This window comes from Saimiri boliviensis, chromosome 16 (assembly GCF_048565385.1).
Source record: "Saimiri boliviensis isolate mSaiBol1 chromosome 16, mSaiBol1.pri, whole genome shotgun sequence".
NCBI lineage: Eukaryota > Metazoa > Chordata > Mammalia > Primates > Cebidae > Saimiri > Saimiri boliviensis.
Genome location: NC_133464.1, coordinates 77,243,080 through 77,248,670, shown reverse-complemented (window position 1 = coordinate 77,248,670; position 5,591 = coordinate 77,243,080). Strand labels below are relative to the sequence as shown.

Below are 5,591 nucleotides of genomic sequence, written 5' to 3'. Positions count from 1 at the left end.
ATGCTAGGCTGAGAGGATCTTCTTAAAGGCAAGGATCAGATACATTCAAACAGAAATGAACCATGTTCACTCAGCAGCAACTGCAAGACCTGAACATCTTATTTGATGAGAATCCATACCCAAGCTCCAGCCTTCAGAAAAAAATGGCCTCAAAAATAAATGCACCCCCCACAGTACTGTAGGTCTGGTTCAAGAACTGCAGAGCAAAACTCAAGCAAGCCAAATGCAAGCATCTTCAGCAAAAATGAGAAACTCCACAACTGCCAATACTGAGCGTGGGGTCACCACCAGTGTCGGCTGGAGAAATGCAGACACGCTACCCAGATTGCCCAGCATTGCTCATCCAATCAGCCTGGTGTACACGGGTCATCAGGTACCCTCATTCCAGCTTATCACATACCCCAACTTCAAGGTCCATGCAAATGAGTTCCTTGGCCACAGAATGGTCCATTTTGGCTGCTGCCAAGATCCTAACGTATACTTCCTCTACCCCATTGTGGAATCCCAAGCTTATGCTCCAAGCTTCAGTTCTGCTTCTTCTGCCTGCTCATCTCTACAAAGTTGAGAGAGATGATAAATACAAAAAGTCACATGCTGAAAAAAATATTCTAGTCATTTCCCTCCATAATATTTTACTGCATGAAATAGAATGAGCACTTGATAACAGCTGCATTCCCAGCATGGGTCTGTTTCTGGTCTAAACTCAGACATAGACCCTTAAATTGAGGTCGGGACATCCCAGGCTCTGGACTGCTCTGGCAGAAGTGACATTGGCCTTTTTGAGAGTATCATGCATATAAATAAAAGGACACATTAAAAGGAACCTTGGCAGCTACACAATAATGACATCTGTAAGAGCTATCTAGGGTTGAGAGCCATCGATGTGAACATGTGTTTGACCTAAGTTATCTCATTTGGTCCTGGTAGTGTCACTGTGAAGGGAGGGTAATTGCACTCATTTTACTGAATCTTCAACCAAGACTCTAAAATGTTAGAACTTGAAGAGATCTCAGAGATACAGAAGATACAGTGCTTTAAAAAAAAGTTGAGTACAGATAAGGAACCTAAGCCCTAGAGTCATGAAGTGATTTGTCCTCTGCTAGATGAGAATGGAACCCAGACCTTTGACTCTCAGCTCTTTCACTCTCTAATACCAATATATGGATTGGTACATACTTTGCCTTTAATCTTCTCTCTCACACAAACTTGGGTCAGGGACCATGGGAAATTCTGTTTTTTCTTGACTAGTTCAGATAGAACAATAGTCACACATGTCACCAAGCACAGCCTAACTTAATAAGCATAACTCCCAAATAATCATTTAATTGGTCACAAGTCTGCAGCTGCCTCGGAGCACACGCGTCATCCACCTTTCACTCCAACTAGTTCTTTCAAGAAATAATAAAATTATTTCTGTGGAGTCTTGCTCTGTCACGCAGGCTGGAGTGCAGGGGTATGATCCCAGCTCAAGCAATTCTCCTGCCTCAGCCTCCCAAGTAGCTGGAACTACAGGTGCACGCCACCATGCCTGGCTACTTTTTTGTATTTGTATTTTTAGTTTTCACCATGCTGACCAGGGGGTGTCTCAAACTCCTGACCTCATGATCCACCTGCCTTGGCTTCCCAAAATGCTGGGATTACAGGCGAGAGCCACCAGGCCTGGCCTCTTTGACATTCTTGAATGATGCTGACTTTTTATAATTATGAAGAGAGACGACAGCTTCCTGAAACATTAGCTTGATTCAAGTTAAATGAATTCATCACTTGAAATATGAATTCACCACATCAAATTGTGTATCTATTAATCAGAAATATTTCATCTCTGCAATCAGCAGCAAGTTTTGTCATTGCTGTTATCACTGCTGCATGCACTGGTCTAGCATAAATTCTGAATCGCCCAGCACTATGTCAGCATTGGCATCCGTGTTAGTCAGAGTCATTACGGCTGTGGAGTAAATATGAGTTTTGGTAGCTATTGTTGGGGGGTTATTGATGACGAGATGATAAAAGATGGGAAAGGAGAAGTGAGAAATGGAGTCTCTGATAAATGAGAGGGCTGTGTCAGTTAGGGATCTTAGATAAAGGCTGGATTTTGACAGAATAGAAATTAGAGTTTCTTCAGGAAAAGCTGAAGAACAAAACTTACAAACTGGGTAGAAAGCAGGGATGTTAAATAGCAGCCAGAATACAGCTACACCTTGCCACAAGGTGAATACGGCGAGGGCACTCCCATCACCATCACCAAACACTGGCCACCACTACTGCATTTCTCCTCGTACCCCGGATGGTGCCATCATACTTCTCTCACTGCTGAGCTGCCCACGCCTGCTCCAGAATGGGCTCCCTAAAGTTCCTCTTTATTGGATCACAAGCTCCCAATCTGCAGTCCAGGGAGGAGTTTCTGATTTGAAGTGCCTAAGATGTATGCCTTCTCCCTAGCAGCAAGGCCCGGGCAACTAAGAGAAGTACCTGACAGCAGGAAGCAGGCTCTGCCTCCCAGTAATTGGCATTTCCAGGCATTTCTCAAATGTGGGAAGGGACTGCAGACATCTAAAAAAGATGTATGCTAAATACCCATGTAGCACTCCCTTTAGATGCCCAACACACATATAGATTTATATTTACGAGGGGAGGAAGTAAGAAGTGGCTCTATTTCAACCATGTAACCATCATCCCTACCACCCAAAATATGTTTACCCTCTTCTCCAAAATAAGATGACCTAAGTATAATTGGTTAATAAATTTAGTTCCAAATCCTGGCGCTCTGGGTAATATTCTTTTCCCACGAATTTTGTCTTGTTACCATCCTCAATATTTTATAACAGACAGAGTAAACTTCAAAGTTAAAATTACCAATATATCCCTTATAAAATAGTAGGATAGAAAGAGTGGAAATAAAAAGCTGAGTAATTCAAATATATGAATATGTGTGTTCTTCAGCAAGACAAAAAAATTAAGTCAGCGCTACCAACCTCATTTCTGCCCTAGCCGCAGAGTCGTGTTTGTTCACTATGACTTCTCTCTTCTGTTTTATCAATTTCATTTTCCCCATTGTGTTTGCCCAAAGCCTCAGCGAGATGGGATTCTTTATTACGTATAATGATCTCATTATGTAAGAAGTCTGAGTTGTAGGTATTCCACATAGATTGGGTTGTTGTCAAAACGTATTAATTGACTTAGTAGAATAGGAGGTAACACAGGGGATCCCCTGGACTTTCATTCAAAGTCTATACCACTGAGAATATCAACTCTATTTCCTCTTGACAGTCAGAATCGATCACCTCAACCAACAACAAAACCTCATCTCTTTTTTGTTGCTCATTGGCTCATTGGCAAGAGGAGCCTGAAATGATTAGGTGACAGCTTCAATTTCCAAGTCAGTGGAGTCACTGCTGTGCTCCCTAGTGGACATATTCTTAAAATCAAAGGGAATGTGTCCTTGAGCCCCTGTAAAATCTCCATCCCTGTCATCATGTCCTCTTTGTTCAGGAATCCATTGAGAAAGTACTAGAAATATGAGGGGATGTACCTGACTGACATTCACAGATCCAGTCACTTTGCCTTCCCGATTAAGAGCATCCTCCACACTTGAGGCCTTTGGGGAGGAGGGGCTACAAGGAGGGAGAGGAGAGGAAGGGGAGAAATTACAAAACAAATATTGTATAGCTTTCAACCAGCTAGAGAACCAGACTTGGAAAACAGGCAGAAACAAAGAAGGCAGGAGCAATCAACATCACACATTTTCCTCCTCCCACCTTCTCCCAGGAAGAGTCTTCAGCGAGGACACCATTCCTGTCCACCACTGTCTATCAGCAATGGATGAGAGATGCCACAGCTACACCGCTGCCTCCAGGGACCGGAAACACAGAATTGTGCTGGCTGCGGCCAATTCTTGCCCCCACAAAAACATTCGGTATGGCCCCTGCTTCTTCATCTGTCTACCTCTTAATCCAAGATCTAAGGCTGATGCTTCTGATTGGCAAATCAATACTAGCTCCCATGCCCAGGCTCAGGCTGCACGGGCAAGTAAAAGGCAGAGGTAAGACTTTCAGCCTCCATAAGAGTAAGCTAGGTTTACTCATAATCAAGACTTGAAAGACAGGGAACTTTCAAACATAAGAAGAGGTTCAAATGCTAGATAAATGAAAAAAATAGATAAATGTCTACTACAAAGTTGGGGGAGGGTAGGAAGTCACCTGATTTATTGCATTGGAGAAGCCAAAGATCACATAAACCAGATCTAGAACTGAATATTGTAAGTATTTCACGGCTTGTGGGTCTGCGTTCACATCAGCTGATGTTATACCCAGGGAGAGAAAAAAATAGATGCAGAATTGTTATTTTTCAAACTGTCAATATTTTTACTTTGTGGTGGTCACAATTTCAATTATATAATTCAGAGCTTTCCATGTTGTTTATCATATGATGACAAAAATGGGATATTCTGGCCATCTTGCTTGGTTTTTATTTCTCAGTCAGAAAGATAAATGCATGTTTAATTTTAGGTGATTAATCTGGTGTTTCCCTTCTTGTGTCTTTTTCACTCTTGCTTCTTATATACTATATTATTTCAGCAAGTGGGGATTATTTCTAAAATTTATTGTTTCTGCATTCTTAAAAACTGCATATTATTTAGTTTCTAGTTATGAGAGAAGTTGAGTATCTCCTCAGGAATATGCATTTATCATTGTAGCTGGTTCAGAGGACCAGCGTCTCATTTATCTTAATGACAGCCAATGCTCCTCATGGACAAATCTTCCCCAGACCTTTCTTATTTCTGAACAAAGAATATTTGAAGTGCTGTTTGCTTGAAGTCTACTTTTGATTCAGAAAAAATGAAAAATACACTGACTTCTTAGTTTTCCATCTCTGATATTTCTTGTTTTTCCTTTAGTGTCATTAGGCTTGCTCTCATAATCGTCTGTGCACACATCCAGTTTTCTCATTACAATATCTTGCATTTATATTATGTGTCACAATATTTCAATTTAAAGATAAAGAAGCAAGATTGAGTCACTTGTTCTAGACCGTGCCCCTAGCATGTGGTGGAATCAAGATTCAAATGCTGGTTTACTCACTCCACGTCCCTGCTCCTCTCAGTCCAGTTAGCTTGACATACAGTAAGTGCTCAATACATGTTTGTTAGATACAAGAATAACCTGGAAATTACACAGAAATGCATCAAAATATATTTTATCTTCTGTGGGTAATCTTTGGTTATACAAGTCTGGGATATTTAAATCATTGATTAAAATTTGCTTTTGATATTCACCAAGTGCTAGTTTAACATCTAGATTCCCTGGAAATTCTAATGCATTGGTAGTCCAATGAACCAGACCAGAATCACTCAGAGAAATTTTAGAAACACTCTTTTCAGCCAATCAACTACCAGGAAAACATGAAGTTTGGTCCAAAGAGAATAGAACTGGATCTCACGGAAGACAGTAAACTTCCTGAATCGTTTCATCTGGAGACCAGTGAGAAGTAAGAACATTGATCAACTGGACAGATAATCTTTTCCTTTTGTAGTAATAGTCCCTGTCTTTTCCAATTTTTAAATAACTCCGAAACCAAGTGATATTCCCCCCTTT

General features: G+C 41.0%; 1 pseudogene; it reads left to right on the top strand.

The window, feature by feature from the left end:
* Positions 1-574, top strand: LOC101050588 (divergent paired-related homeobox-like; annotated as a pseudogene).
* Positions 575-5,591: the final 5,017 nt, after the last annotated feature.